At 38.8% G+C, this 17,064-nt stretch overlaps 1 protein-coding gene across 1 annotated transcript in view; it reads left to right on the forward strand.

Moving 5' to 3' along the window:
* The window catches only part of ZNF451 (zinc finger protein 451), a 147,049-nt gene that overhangs the window by 30,839 nt on the left and 99,146 nt on the right, over positions 1-17,064 (forward strand). The gene's annotated exons all lie outside the window — the stretch shown is intronic.

A 17,064-nucleotide genomic window follows, 5' to 3' on the forward strand; every position in this document is an offset into this window, starting at 1 on the left:
ATCCCAGCAAGACTTTTATAGACTTACGCAAGATTATTCTAAAATTCATATGAAAAGGCAAAGGAACTAGAATAGCTAAAACAATTTTGGAAAAGAAGAATAAAATGGGAGTAATTAGTGTACTTGATTTTGAGACTTATTAAATTGCTACAATAACCAAGATTATGTGATGCTGGTAGAGGGATAGACATAGTTCAATGGAACAGAATGGAAAACTGGGAAATAGACCCACACAAACATCTCCAGCTAATTTTTGGTAAAGGTACAAAAAGAGGAAATATATCTTTTTCAACAACTATGGCTAAATCAAGTGTCCACGCATAGAAAAAAATGAACCTCAACACTAAAATGTAAAATGTGAAACTACAAATCTAGAAAAGAAAGCAGGATAAAATCTTTGGGATCTAAGGTTTGACAAAGTGTTGTTGGAGTTAACACCATGATCCATAAAAGGAAAATTGATAAAATGGGCTTCATCAGAATTAGAAGTTTTGCTCTGTGAGATACACTGTCAAGAGGATAAAAGACAAGCTACAGAGTGTGAAAAAGCATTTGAGACCACATATACAATGAAAGACTACTATCTAGAATATATAAAAAGGTTTCAGGGGCTCCTGGGTGGCTCAGTTAGTTGGGCATCTGCCTCCAGCTCAGGTCATGCATGATTCCAGGGTCCTGGGATCGAGACCCAGGTTGGGCTCCTTGCTCGGCAGAGAGTCTGCTTCTCTCACTCTCTCTCTCTTCCCCTTTTCCCTGCTCGTGCTCTCTCTTTCTCTCTAGCTCTCTCTCAAATAAAGTCTTAAAAAAAAAAAAAATGTCTCAAACACAATAGTTAAAAAAAAATCCAATTAGAAATTAGGCAAAAGACATGAAGAGACATTTTGACACACAGAATATACAGATGGAAAGCACATGAAAAGATGATCAATATTATTTACCAGTAGTAAAATACAAATTAAAACTATAATGTGACAGCACTACACACTTAGAACGGCTAAAATAAAAAACAGTGACAATACCAAATACCAGCAAGAATGTGGAGAAACTTATCAGTCCTATATTGTGGTGAGAATGTAAAATATTACAGCAACTCTGGAAAACACTTTGGCAGTTTCTTTAAAAAAAGAGAAAAAAAAAGTAAACATGCTAAACCATATGACTCGATAATTGTACTTTTGGGCATTTATCTCAGAGAAATGAAAACTTATGTTAACTTAAAAACCTTTACAGAAATGTTCATAGCAGCTTTACTTGTGACAGCCAAAAGGTGGAAACCACCCACATGTCTTTCAACATGTGAATGGTTAAACTGTGTTACATCCATACCATGGAATACTACTCAGCAATAAAAAGGAAGAGGGTATTGGTTCTACATGAAAGGACCTGGAAGAATCTCCAGAAAATTATTCTGAGTGGAAAAAAAAAAAGGTCAATTCCAAAAGTTATATATTGTGTGATTCCATTTATCATTGAAATGATCAAATTATAGAAGTAGAGAGAACAGATTAGTGGTTGCCAGGGGTTAAGGAGGAGTTGGAGTAGGGAGGGAAAAGGGCATGGCTAGAAGGGGGCAACAGGAGGAATCCTTGTGGTAATAGATATATTTTGTATCTCGGCTGTATCACTGTCAACATCCTGGCTGTGATACTGTACTGCAGGTTTTTTGGTTTGTCTTTTAAAGCTTTTATTTTTAAGTAATGTCTATACCCAGTGTGGGGCTCCCAACTCACACCATCGAGACCAAGAGTTGCACACTCCAGCAGCTGAGCCAGTCAGATGCCCCTGTCTTACAGTTTTGAATAATGAATAATGTTACCTTCAGGGGAAACTGGGAAAACGGTACAGAGTATCTCTATTCTTTTTGTTTAGTTTTGTTTTGGTTTGGTTTGGTTTGTTTTAAACAGCTTTACGGAGATATAATTTACATACAAAACAAGTCACCTATTTAAAGTGTATAAGGTTTTTTAATACATTCAGAGATAGGTACAGCTATCACTATAATTTTAGACCTAGTAAAATTTTATCCATACATCCCCTTCCCCAGCCCTAAATAACCACTAATTTATTTCTCTGTAGATTTCCCTGTTATGGACACTTAATATGAATAGTCATATAATATGTGGTATTTTGTGACGGTTTTTCATTTAGCATAATTTTTTTTTTTTAAGATTTTATTTATTTATTTGACAGAGATCACAAGTAGGCAGAGAAGCAGGCAGAAAGAGAGGAGGAAGCAGGCTTCCTGCTGAGCAGAGAGCCCGATGCGGGGCTCGACCCCAGGACTTCAGGATCACGACCTGAGCCAAAGGCAGAGGCTTTAACCCACTGAGCCACCCAGGTGCCCCACTTAGCATAATGTTTTGAAGGTTCATCCATGATGTAATATGTATCAGTACTTCATTCTTTTTATGGGTAAATAATATTTCTTTTTTTTTTAAGATTTTATTTATTTGACAGAGATCAAAAATAGTGAGAGGCAGGCAGAGACAGAGGAGGAAGCAGGTTCCCCGCTGAGCAGAGATCCCAATGCGGGGCTCGATCCCAGGACGCTGAGACCATGACCTGAGCCGAAGGCAGAGGCTTTAACCCACTGAGCCACCCAGGCGCCCCGGTAAATAATATTTCACCATGACTATACTATATTTTATTTATCCATTTATCAACTGTTGAAAGGGGTGCCTGGGTGGCTCAGTGGGTTAAAGCCTCGGCTTTTGGCTCAGGTCATGATCCCAGGGTCCTGGGATTGAGTCCCACATCAGGCTCTCTGCTCAGCCGGGAGCCTGCTTCCCTCCCCTCTCTCTGCCTGCTCGTGATCTCTGTCTGTCAAATAAATAAATAAAATCTTTATTATCAACTGTTGAATATTTGGGTTGTTTCCACCTCTTGGCTATTATGAATAGGGCTGTTTTAAATATTCTTGTACAAGTTTTTACATGGACATGTTTTCACTTCCCCTGGATATAAATCTAGGAATAGAACTGCTGGCCTATAAGGTAACATTTATGCTTAATCATTTGAGAAACTGTCACATTACTTTACAAAGTAGCTACAAAATTTTACATTCCCACTAGCAGTGTATGAGTGTTACTGTTTCTCCACATCCTTGGCAGCTCTTGTTATTACCTGACTTTTGATCTTAGCCTTCCTGGTGAAGTAGTAGCTCATCACGGTTTTGATTTGCACTTTCCTGATAACTAGTGATGTCGAGCATATTTTCATGTGCTTACTGGTCATTGCATAGCTTTATAATTTTGTGTATCTTTATATTCTGGATACAAGTCTCTCTCTCTATTTTTTTTACAGTGATTCCAAACAGTTTAATGTAATTCCAAGACAAAGTGTGATTATATTTCTACACATATACAATATGCATATGTGAGTTTACAAATTTTAATTAATAACTCATTTCACCTCAGAGACTGAAAAAATGATCAAAAAGAAACTGTGAGTAACAAGCTATAACATAGTTCACCACAATAAGACCTCCCTTCTCACCCTACCAGTTAGTAATATTACAATTAAAATAACTATATTCTTCTATAATTTTTTGTGTTAATCATCTCATAAATTTACAATGCTATTATTGGTTTCCAATACTAATATCAATTCACTCCATTTTTCTACAATGAAAATGATTATTAATTTAGAAGCACATGACATCATGATGAAAAACAAGCATTTTAGTAGCAAGGACTTGATTAGTTAAGAATTATTTTTCTTGTAAAACACTCTAAAGCTAAGTAAAATATCCATTCTTATAACATACCTATAATATGAGACTAAGGAATAGGTTACATATAGGTCTATAATACATTGGTTGGTTTGTTTTTTAAGTAGACATTTATAAATAAAAAAGAAAAGAAGGACAATTCACATAGGAAAAAAGGTACACGAGAAAATACTGTTGCACGCAATAATTTTCACAAAGATTAACATGGATTAACACTTTTCATTAAAGAAGCCATACAGTGAAGGAACACAACAGACCAGGGCTTTCATCGGGCTATTGAGCTGAGATGACCTGGTGGAGGAAGATGTAGGCAAGGTGACCTTGAGGAGGGAGCCGTGTTCCTTGGACTGTTGACCAATCACCACCGGGTCTCCTCTTCCCGGCTCTCATTCTGGGGTCTGGAATTCATGGGCCGTTGAAAAGTAAACATTTCTACAGATCTCTTCTCTTTCCATTCTAATGGATCCTGCTTTTAGAAACGTGATATTGTATCAGAGGCTGCAGCAGCTCAATACATGTGGTCAACACAAAATGGGATGGAAAATTCCAGTCATTCTGATGTGCTGCCCACCTCACTCGTTGGTGCCCTGGAGGCTGGGGACCCAGAGAGAGCGGTGGCCCCCCTTGGTGGATACAAGTCTCCTATCACATAAATGATTTATAAATATTTTCTCTCATTCATTGGGTTGTCTTTTTATTTTCTTGACAGTGTCCTTTGAAGCACAAAGGTTTTTAATTTTGAAGAAGTCTAATTTATCAAATGAGTTTTTAAAATTTCGGTTATTATACTTTCTAACTCCAGAATTTCCATTGGGTTTTTTTTTCTTATAATTTCTTTTTTTTTTTTTTTTAAGATTTTATTTATTTATTTGACAGAGAGATCACAAGTAGGCAGAGAGGCAGGTGGGGGCGGGGGGAAGGAGGCTCCCCACCAAGCAAGGAGTCCAATGCAGGACTTGGTCCCAGGACCACGAACTGAGCCGAAGGCAGTGGCCCAACCGACTGAGCCACCCAGGCATCCCTTTTCTTACAATTTCTATCTCATTTTTGGTATTCTGTATCTTCTTTTGCTTTTTAATCCTGTTTTCCTGTAGTTCTGTGAATGTCTGTATAATGGCTAATTTGAAGTCTTACAAATCTGTTCTCATAGGAAATTTCTGTTGCCTGCCTGGTTTTTTTTCTCTTTTCTTTTTTTTTTTTTTTTTTAGTGTATGGATTAGACTTGTTTCTTTGCTTGCCTTTTAATTTTTTGTAGGAAACTAGACATTTTAGATAATACATTATAGCAGCTCTATGTACTGGTGTCCCCCCTTCTAGGACTTATTATTTTTATTTGCTCATTTGTTTAGTGACTGGCTGGATTATTCCAGTGAAGTCTAGGTCCCCCACCCAGGGTAAAGCCTCTATGTTGCTTCTCAAGGAGGCGCAACATCCCACAGTCACCATGGGATGACACTGGTTTTGTTGGGCTCTCTCACTCTTTCCCTGATCATACCCAACAGATAAAATGCATTAAGTCCTGCTAGTTGATAAATTGCTGGAAGATCAATTGCTCTACAGAGTAATCCAATCCAATTCTGTCTCCTTTGAAGGAACAGTCTTTGTGGTCACTGTTTGATATTTATTTTGTTCTCTTAGGTATCTTATTCCATGGTTCTCATGAAAACTAGGCAACCTGCAGTTTATCCTGTATCTTGAATGCCCTCCCAATTGCTTTTCACCACAATTTCTACTGTTCTTGGAAGTATCTACAGGGTTGAACTTCTCCACCACTGTTGCTCTTTTGTGAGTACATTAGGAGTTATCTGTTTCACAGCCTGCTTTTTCTCCAAGGCAAATTTTCTAAACTAGGGCTCTAGCCAATGGCAAACTTCTCTTTTAGTGACATTCCATTCCAGGAGCTGAACAGTTGGTGGAGGTGTGGAGGCATCAGCCTGAGGTTCTCTGGTCTTCCCCCTCCTGGAATAAATCATTGTCTTACCAGGTGAGTCAAGGGTAATAAAGGGCTCAGTCTTCTCAGTGTGCTGTGTTCAAGGTAGAACTTCTGATCCATTAGTGTCACTTCCATGGAAAAGGAGAATTGCTACCTCTCAACTGCACTCACCTGAGAATCAGCTTCAGCAACAGGTAAGCTGGGGACAAGAAGACAAATGTTGATATCCTGCTCCTTCCAGGAAAAGAGCTCTCTCTGAGAGCTAGGGGTTAGAGAGTAGAGGGAAAATCCTTTGTTCTTGGCTGCACCAGTCTGGGATGGAGTCTCTGTCTCACAGAGGTGGGAGGGGAGTGGTAGGGAGTGATCTTGATTGGAATACCACAGACTCTTCCCTTTGTTACAGAATTTTCATAGATTTTCTTTTTTTTTTTTTATAGATTTTCTTTAATAGATGATTCTTCATTTGCTATTTTTCCTTAGAACCGCTTCCATAGGCTTTAAACAGTTTTTGAGATATAATGTTCACCAGTTTCACTTGGGAACAGGTAAGCGTAGATCCTCACACTATCATGTCAGAAATACTATGAATTATTTTTTATGAGTGCATGTGAATGTAAACTTATCTCACAAGAAAATAAACTAAGAGAACCTGGGTGGCTGAGTTAGTCAAGCATCTTGGCTTAGGTCTTGATCCCAGGGCCCAGGGTCGTGGGATCTAGTCCCACAGCAGGCTCCCCACTCAGCAGGGGGCCTGCTTCTGCCTCTCCTTCTGCCTGCCGCCCTACCTGCCTATGCTCACTCTCTCTGTCAGATAAATGAATAAAATCTTTAAAAAAAGAAAAACTAATCACAACATAAATATATAATAGCATGGCTAAACTACATCTAAAACAAATATTATAGCTCTCATGGTAGAAAAAGTAGACCCACAAGAAAAGCAGTTAACCAATTATCTCTGATATTCTATTGCCTAATGCGATTACCAGGTAACATGCAAGGAAGGCTCTTGGCATGATTCTGAGTATCTGTATTCTCTGTACAAACACCAAGAAATCATGTAATGAATGGTATTTTTTTTTTTTTAAAGATTGTATTAGTAGGCAGAAAGAGAAAGGGGGCAGAAAGGCAGGCGGGGGGGCGGGGGAGCAGGCTCCCTGCTGAGCAGAGAGCCCGATGTGATGCGATGCGATGCGATGCGATGCGATGCGATGCGATGCGATGCGGGGCTTAATCCCAGGACCCCGGGACCATGACCTGAGCCGAAGGCAGAGGCTTTAACCCACTGAGCCACCCAGATGCCCTTGAATGGTATTTGTGTTTGTTTGTGGGTTTTTTTTTTTAATGGTATTTTTAGAAAGGGAATGAGCTTGTAATTAAAATTTTTAAAAAGAGAGGAGGCAAGACCCAGAAAAATGCCAGCTGAAGAAAGTTGAGACCCAGTAGAGTTGGAATATTACATTTTGTGACCATAGTAAAAATTGGTATCATCAGATTATACTCTCCAAAGGACTAAATTTCGTAAAGAACATAATGTTTCCGTGGTCTGAAAGTATACCCCTACAGATTACTTATTAATTGTAAGTGGGAAAACTACATAGTGGTGATACTGGATAACACCGAGAGCAGATGATTAAAATTATGATCCTTAATGAGGGGCAGTTAACTATCATATGCTTCTAAAAAAAACCCAAAACCATCATGTACTTCTAGATGCAATAATCTAAAACACTTCAACATCACTTTCAGTGTTTTGTCTGATAATGCGAAACTTGAATCTAACTGTGAGGAAACCTTTGACAAACCAAAATTGAAGAATAAAATAATTGGTCTTTATACTCCACAAACATCAATATCATGAACGACAAAGGGTGAAAAACTCCAAATTAAGAAAATTGGAACCATGATAACTCAATGCATTATGTGATCCTGGACTAGATAACTGATAAAATGTGATAAGGACTGTATATTGGGGGGAAGAGGATCATATAAATCTCCAGATTTTAATAATACTAATTCTTTGGACTGCATGTTTTTATGTCCCCAAAATTCATATGTTGAAACCCTGGTTCCCAATGGGATGGTATTTGGAAATGGGACCTTTGGGAGGTAATAGGTCCCTAGTAATAGGGTAGAGCCCTCAGGATGGGATTTGTGTTTCTTATAAGAAAGACACAAGGGGCACCTGGGTGGCTCAGTGGGTTAAGCCTCTGCCTTCGGCTCAGGTCATGATCTCAGGGTCCTGAGATCAAGCCCCATATCGGGCTCTCTGCTCAGCAGGGAGCCTGCTTCCCCCTCTCTCTCTACCTGCCTCTCTGCCTACTTGTGATCTCTCTATCAAATAAATAAAATCTTTAAAAAAAGAAAAGAAAGACACAAGAGGGCCTGCTTTTCTTTCTGCTGTCCATCATGAGAAGATATAAGAAGACTGCAAACCAGGAAGAGTGCCTTCACTGAGAACCAATTCTGCTAACATCTTGATCTTGCACTTGTGACTGAGAGTAATAAAGGTTTGTTGATTAAGCAGCCCATTCTACAGTAAATTGTTATAGCAGCCCAAGCAGACTAAAACAAGTACTATGGTTATGTCAAAATCCTGATTTTTAGGAAACACACACTGAAAACATTAAGGTGTAAGGAGGCATGATACATGCAACCTACTCTCTGATGATTTAGAAAAATATATATGTATCCATATGTCTCTCTGTTAGTATAGAGAATATGATAAAACAAATTTTTTTTGTGCAATTTTTCTTTAAGTGTGAAATCATACAGAGAAGTCTTGATTCTGTTTAGGGTTTTTCATCCTCCTTTAGCTTGTGTGAAGAAACAGATATTAAGGGGCGCCTGGGTGGCTCAGTGGGTTAAAGCCTCTGCCTTCGGCTCAGGTCATGATCCCAGGGTCTTGGGATCGAGCCCCACATCGGGCTTTCTGCTCAGCAGGAAGCCTGCCTCCCCCTCTCTCTCTGCCTGCCTCTCTGCCTACTTGTGATCTCTGTCTGTCAAATAAATAAATAAAATCTTAAAAAAAAAAAAGAAACAGATATTAATAATGCCTTAAATTCTTTCACAGTTGCTCTTCAGTAAATAGACTTTGACCACTCTTCTAACATGTATGTTATCATAGAGGAAGTTAGTGAGGTCTTAATACTTATGACTGGCCAGCAAGATTGTTATAGTTACATCTGCATATATACTACTGCAACAATACCAATTCCTTTAGTGAATATAAAGCAGTTTTAATACTTTTGGTTGTCTATGGTGTTTTTAAAACTTGGGATGCGTGGGTGGCTCAGTTAAGTGTCTTAACCCGTTAAGACACTTGACCCGTGGCTCAGTTAAGTGTCTGCCTTTGGCCTCAGGTCATGATCCCAGGGTCCTAGGCTCCAGCCCTGAATGGGGCTACCTGCTGAGCAGGGAAGCCTGCTTCATCCTCTCCCTCTGCCCCTCTGCCCCATGTTCTCTCTCGTTCCTTCTGCTCTCTCTCTCTCTAATAATCTTTTTTTTTTAAAGATTTTATTTATTTATTTGAGAGAGACAGAGAGCCAAGTGGGAAGGAGAGGGAAGGGAGGAGAAGGACGGGGAGGAAAGAGAGAAGCAGACTCTCCACTGAAGGGGGGTGGCAGACATGGGGCTGGATCCCAGGACCCTGGGATCATGACCTGAGCTGAAGGCAGATGCTTAACCCACTGTGCCACCCAGGTGCCCCTAAATAAATAGTCTTAAAAAAGGGGGGGGGTGCCTGGGTGGCTCAGTGGGTTAAAGCCTCTGACTTCTGCTCAGGTCATGATCCCAGGGTCCTAGGATCGAGCCCCACATTGGGCTCTCGGCTCAGCAGGGAGCCTGCTTCCCTTCCTCTCTCTCTGCCTGTCTCTCTGCCTACTTGTGATCTCTGTCAAATAAATAAATAAATCTTTTTTAAAAATGTTAAAACACACACACACACACACACACACAACCTCTGGAATAAAGAACCTGAGCAAAAAAGAGACAAACAACTACTGGACCACGAGGGGAGAATTTGAGAGATAAGTGATACCATAAGATGAAACAATATTAGAATAATTGGGATTCCAGAAGAAGAAGAAAGAGAGAGGGGGGCAGAAGGTATATTGGAGCGAATTACAGTAGAGAATTTCCCTAATTTGGCAAAAGAAACAAGCATAAAAATCCAGGAGACACAGAGAACTCCCCTGATAAAACCAATAAAAATAGGTCCACACCCTGTCATCTAACAGTAAAACTTACAAGTCTTAGTGACAAAGAGAAAATCCTGAAAGCAGCTCAGGACAACAGGTATATAACATACAATGGTAGAAATATTAGATTTGCAGCAGACTTATCCACAGACCTGTAAGGCCAGAAAGGACTGCCATGATATATTCAGAGCACTAAACGAGAAAAATATGCAGCCAAGAATACTATATCTAGCTAGGCTGTCATTGAAAACAGAAGGAAAGATAAAAAGTTTCCAGGACAAACAAAAATTAAAAGAATTTGCAAACACCAGGGGTGCCTGGGTGGCTCAGTGGGTTAAGCCTCTGCTTTCGGCTCAGGTCATGATCTCAGGGTTCTGGGATCGAGCCCCGCATCGGGCTCTCTGCTCAGCAGGGAGCCTGCTTCCCCCTCTCTCTGCCTACCTCTCTGCCTACTTGTGATCTCTCTCTCTGTCAAATAAAATTAAAAAAAAAAAAAAAAAAAAAAAGAATTTGCAAACACCAAACCAACCCTACAGGAAATATTGAAAGGGAAGCAGTCCTCTAAGCAAAAAGAGAGCCTAAAAATAATAGACCAGAAAGGACCAAAGACAATATACAGTAACAGTCACCTTACAGGCAATACAAGGGCACTAAATTCCTATCTTTTCAACACTTACCCTGAATGTAAATGGGCTAAATGCCCCAATCAAAAGACACAGGGTATCAAAATGGATTAAAAAAAAAAAAAAAAGACCCATTGATATGCTGTCTACAAGAAACTCATTTTAGACCCAAAGACACCTCCAGATTTAAAGTAAGGTGGTGGAAAACAACTTACCATGCTAATGAACATCAAAAGAAAGCTGGGGTGGCAATCCTTACATCAGATCGAGTAGATTTTAAGCCAAAGACTATACTAAGAGATGAGGAAGGACACTATATCTTACTTGAAGGATCTGTCCAACAAGAAGAGCTAACAATTTTAAATATCTATGCCCTTAACGTAGGAGCAGCCAATTATATAAACCAATTAATAACAAAATCAAAGAAACACATTGACTATAATACAATAATAGTAGGGGACATTAACACCCCCTGTATTCTGAACATTACATCCAAAAGCAACAGAATACATATTCTTCTATAGTGCACATGGAACATTCCCCAGAATAGATCACATCCTGGGTCATAAATCAGGTCTCAACCAGTACCAAAAGATTGGGATCATTCCCTGCATATTTTCAGACCACAATGTTCTGAAGCCAGAACTCAATCACAAGAGGAAAGTTGGAAAGAACTCAAATACATGGAGGCTAAAGAGCATCCTACTAGAGAATGAATGAATGGGTCAACCAGGAAATTAGAGAAGAATTGAAAAAATTCATGGAAACAAATGGAAATGAAAACACAACTGTTCAAAACCTGTGGGACACAGCAAAGGCGTTCCTGAGAGGAAAGTATATAGCAATACAAGACTTTCTCAAGAAACAAGAAAGGTTTCAAGTACACAACCTAACCCTACACCTAAAGGAGCTGGAAAAAGAACAGCAAAGAATACCTAAACCCAGCAGGAGAAGAGAATTCATGAAGATCAGAGCAGAAATCAATGAAATAGAAACCAAAAGAACAGTAGAACAAATCAACAAAACAAGGAGCTGGTTCTTTGAAAGAATTAATAAGATTGATAAACCCCTGGCCAGACTTATCAAAAAGAAAAGAGAAAGGACCCAAATAAATAAAATCATGAATCAAAGAGGAGCGATCACAACCAACACCAAAGAAGTATAAACAATTATAAGAACATATTATGAGCAACTCTACGCCAGCAAACTTGACAATCTGGAAGAAATGCATGCATTCCTAGAGATGTATGAACTACCAAAACTGAACCAGGAAGAAATAGAAAACCTGAACAGACCCATAACCAGTAAGGAGACTGAAGCAGTCATCAAAACTCTCCCAACAAACAAGAGCCCAGGGCCAGACAGCTTCCCAGGGGAATTCTACCAAACATTTAAAGAAGAATTAATACCTATTCCCCTGAAACTCTTCCAAAAAATAGAAATGGAAGGAAAACTTCCAAACTCATTTTATGAGGCCAGCATTACCTTGATCCCAAAACCAGACAAAGATCCCATCAAAAAGGAGAATTACAGGGCACCTGGGTGGCTCAGTGGGTTAAGCCTCTGCCTTCGGCTCAGGTCATGATCTCAGGGTCCTGGGATCAAGCCCCACATTGGCTCTCTGCTCAGCAAGGAGCGTGCTTCCTCCTCTCTCTCTCTGCCTGCCTCTCTGCCTACTTGTGATCTCTGTATGTCAAGTGAATAAATAAAATCTTAAAAAAAAAAAAGGAGAATTACAAATTAATATCCTTGATGAACACAGATGTGAAAATTCTCACCAAAATACTAGCGAGTAGGATCCAACAGTACATTAAAGCAATTATTCACCACGACCAAATGGGATTTATTCCTGGGCTGCAACGCTGGTTCAACATCTGCAAATCAATCCATGTGATACAATACATTAATAAAAGAAAGAACAAGAACCATATGATACTCTCAATAGATGCTGAAAAAGCATTTGACAAAGTACAGCATCCTGTCTTGATCATAACTCTTCAGAGTGGAGCGATAGAGGGTACATACCTCAATATCATCAAAGCCATCTATGAAAAACCCACAGCCAATACCATTCTCAATGGGGAAAAACTGAGAGCTTTACTTCTAAGGTCAGGAACACAGCAGGGATGTCCACTATCACCACTGCTATTTAACATAGTACTAGAAGTCCTAGCCTCCGCAATCAGACAACAACACAAAACATATAAAATTCATCCGAATCAGCAAAGAAGAAGTCAAACTCTCACTCTTTGCAGATGATATGATATTTTATGTGGAAAACCCAAAAGACTTCACTCCAAAATTGCTAGATCTCATACAGGAATTCAGTAAAGTGTCAGGATATGAAATCAATGCACAGAAATCAGTTGCATTTCTATACACTAACAGCAAGACAGAAGAAAGAGAAATTAAGGAGTTGCTCCCATTTACAATTGCACCCAAAACCATAAGATACCTAGGAATAAACCTAACCAAAGAGGCAAAGAATGTGTACTCAGAAAACTTTAAAGTACTCATGAAACAAATTGAGGAAGACACAAAGAAATGGAAAAATGTTCCATGCCCATGGATTGGAAGAACAAATATTGTGAAAATGTCTATGCTACCTAAAGCAATCTACACATTTAATGCAATCCCTATCAAAATACTGTCAATTTTTTCAAAGAAATGGAATAAATAACTCTAAAATTTATATGGAACCAGAAAAGGCCCTGAATAGCCAAAGGAATGTTGAAAAAGAAAGCCAAAGTTCATGGCATCACAATTCCAGACTTCAAGCTCTATTACAAAGCTGTCATCATCAAGACAGTATGGTACTGGCACAAAAACAGACACATAGATCAATGAAACAGAATAGAGAGCCCAGAAATAGACCCTCAACTTTAAGGTCGACTAAGCAGGAAGGAATGTCCAATGGAAAAAAGATTGTCTCTTCAACAAATGGTGTTGGGGAAATTGGAAAGCCATATGCAGAACAATGAAACTGGACCATTTTTTTACACCACACACAAAAATAGACTCAAAATGGATGAAAGACCGCAATGTGAGACAGGAATCCAACCAAATCCTTGAGGAGAACACAGACAGCAACCTCTTCGACCTCAGCCACAGCAACTTCTTCCTAGAAACATCACCAAAGGCAAGAATGCAAGGGCAAAAATTAACTTTTGGGACTTCATCAAGTTCAAAAGCTTTTGCACAGCAAAGGAAACAGTCAACAAAACCAAAAGGCAACTGACAGAATGGAGAAGATATTCACAAATGACATATCAGATAAAGAGCTAGTGTCCAGGGGCGCCTGGGTGGCTCAGTGGGTTAAAGCCTCTGCCTTCGCCTCAGGTCATGATCTCAGGGTCCTGGGATGGAGCCCCGCATCTGGCTCTCTGCTCAGCAGGGAGTCTGCTTCCTCCTCCTCTCTCTCTCTCTGCCTGCCTCTCTGCTTACTTGTGATCTCTGCCTGTCAAGTAAATGAATAGAATCTTTAAAAAAAAAAAAAAGAGCTAGTGTCCAAAAATCTATAAAGAACTTATCAAACTCAACACCCATAGAACAAATAATCCAATCAAGAAATGGGCAGAGGACATGAACAGACATTTCTGCAAAGAAGACATCCAGGTGGGCAACAGACACGTGAAAAAGTGCTCCACATCATTCAGCATCAGGGAAATACAAACCAAAACCACAGTGAGATACCATCTCACACCAGTCAGAATGGCTAAAATTAACAAGTCAAGAAATGACAGATGTTGGTGAGGATGCGGGGAAAGGGGAACCCGACTACACTGTTGGTGTGAATGCAGGCTAATGCAGCCACTCCAGAAAACAGCATGGAGGTTCCTCAACAAGTTGAAAATAGAGCTACCCTATGACCCAGCAATCGCACTACCAGGTATTTACCCTAAGGATACGGATGTAGTGATCCAAAGGGACACGTGCACCTGAATGTTCATAGCAGCAGTGTCCACAATAGCCAAACTATGGAAAGAGCCTAGATGCCCATCAACAGATGAATGGGTAAAGAAGATGTGGTATACATATATACAGCGGAATACTATGCAGCCATCAAAAGAAATGAAATTTTGCCATTTGCAACGATGTGGATGGAACTAGAGGGTATAATGCTGAGCAAAATGAGTCAATCAGAGAAAGACAATTATCATATGATCTCCCTGATATGATGAATTCAAGAGGCATGGTGTGGGGTTTGAGGGGTAGGGAAGGAAAAAGTGAAACAAGATGGGATAGGGAGGGAGACAAACCATAAGAGACTCTTAAATCTCACAAAACAAACTGAAGGTTACTGCAGGGAGGTGGAGTATGGAGAGGGTGGTTTGATTATGGACATTGGGGAGGGTATGTGATACAGTGAATGCTGTGAAATGTGTAAGCCTGATGATTCACAGAACTGTACCCCTGGGGCAAATAATACAGTATATGTTAATATAAATAAATAAATAACCTTTTGTGAGCCACTACAAGCTGAACCTCAAAAGTTTTGTTCAGTGGCTTTTCATGGACAAATAATGTTACTACAATGCAAATACAGTAAATGATAATTCTCAAAGTATTTCTAGAAAGGGCAAAGGAAGTTTTGAAAATTACTCAAAATGTGTAATAATGGCACTACAAACTACTCCCCAGTTTACTCATACAGGCAAATATATCATTGGTTGAAGGAGAAAATGTTGATATTCTAAAGTAATTATTACAGCATGCTCTATTAAGAAAAGAGGCTTACACTTCTGATCTAACTGTAGAAATAAACCACCCTCATCTGTCCCCTCCAACAGGCTTCTTTTCCTTATGTGCAACACTTGTACAGAATTCCAGACCTGAGAACAACAATGAAAATGCACTTTTAGACCTATGGGTTAGTCTTTTATACTCTTTCAGAACCAAATGCTTTTTGTTCTGCTCCCATAAGTCCCAGAAAATGATTATGTCAACTGGTTCCATATTATCCTAAGAACCATCTTCTTCCCTGAAGAATATTGTTTTGGAATAAATGCCTATAAACCAATTTCTTTATTAGAAATTGTTGAAGAGGCTATTCCAGTTGCCAGGTCTTAAAACCAGAGCATTTAATCTAAACCAAATATGGTTCTTAATAATAGAATTGCATTGGATGTATTTGTACTTTTGCTAAAGCATACTAAGATTTGGTGCTGTGTGTATATGAATTCTTTTGCCCAAGTTGAATTCTCCTTAAGTAAATTACAGGTTCATGCTATTTTCCCTTTTTTTTAGATTTATGACAATATCAGATAATAATTCTCATTGAGGGTTTGAGCCCTTCTGATGCATTTAATTTGCCTCTTGGTGGCATTCTCTTAGTAATGAACCAGGTCTCCAGAATCTTAAATGCTGCTGCTGTGCAGCCAATGTTCAGACAGATGGTTCTATAAATAAACATGGAACAAAAAAAAAGTAAGTCAATTGAAAACAAAACTAAAGTCAAAGCCTATACTTCTCTGTTACGTGGTGAGTTGAAAGAGAAATATCAACATAGTATCCCTGACGTAGATCTAGAAATCTATTATGATGTTACTTAGGACACAGTCTAAGAACTAAATTAGAGAAGATATCACATCCTGTGATGGACTTTCTTCACAGTCTGAACTTATAAAGCAAAATAATGGATCCATGGCCCTAAAAAAAAAAATCTCTTCAGTTACACAAAAAAAATTTCCATGTACTTAAAAAGTCTCCATTTTGAACCCTGAACCAATCAGCAAACAACTCTACTTCTTTCTAATCTAACCAGTTTCCTACTTTATTCATTGGCCTTAATATCACCCATCCCAATCTCTTCTTAATTTCCTCAAACTGAGAGACTCCTAAGCTTTATGGTTTATTTCTCCTTTTGCTACACGGAGGTAAATGAACCTGGCTTTGTGGTAACTATAGACATGTCTCTAATACTCTGTTAGTGGGTTTCACAGGATTTTCTTATGAACCTACCCAAAGAAAATTAGGTAGGTTCACCTACCCAAAGAAAATTACTATTATTGTATAGGTAGTTTTTCTATTTCAGCATAGCTTGGTGGTTTGACATCGTTCTGATCATATTATCTTGCATTTTTGAAAAACAGGATTTTAGAAATTTTAGCTAAACATTTTCAATGGAAATAAAAACACTCAAGAGTACAGAGTACATACCATATCTTAACCATTTCATTTCCCAATCATTAGACATTCAAATGTTTTCCAATTTTTATATTACAGAAAAATCTGTGATAAATAATTTGCCATAAAATTTTTCCTACAGATTAATGTGTGTCCTTAAAAAGCTTGCAATGACAACTGAATTGAAGAGTATGAGCATTTGGGGGCTCCAGCCACATAAAGTTTGTTTTCCAAGAGTTTTACCAATTAACTCCTACCTGTAACTAGTGTCTCATTCTCAGTTTGCTTCTAGAATTCTCAAACTTAGGTAGAAAAGCAAATGAAATCATAAAGCACTTGCTGGAAATGCAGGAAATACCAAATATTAAGGGAAATTACTATAGGCATAAACACTCAAATGGTAGATTTGCATATAGACAGGTAAAAACAAGCTCATAAGATGTAAAAGAATTTTCC

This window comes from Martes martes (assembly GCF_963455335.1).
Source record: "Martes martes genome assembly, chromosome: 6".
In the NCBI taxonomy this organism is placed as follows: Eukaryota; Metazoa; Chordata; class Mammalia; order Carnivora; family Mustelidae; genus Martes; species Martes martes.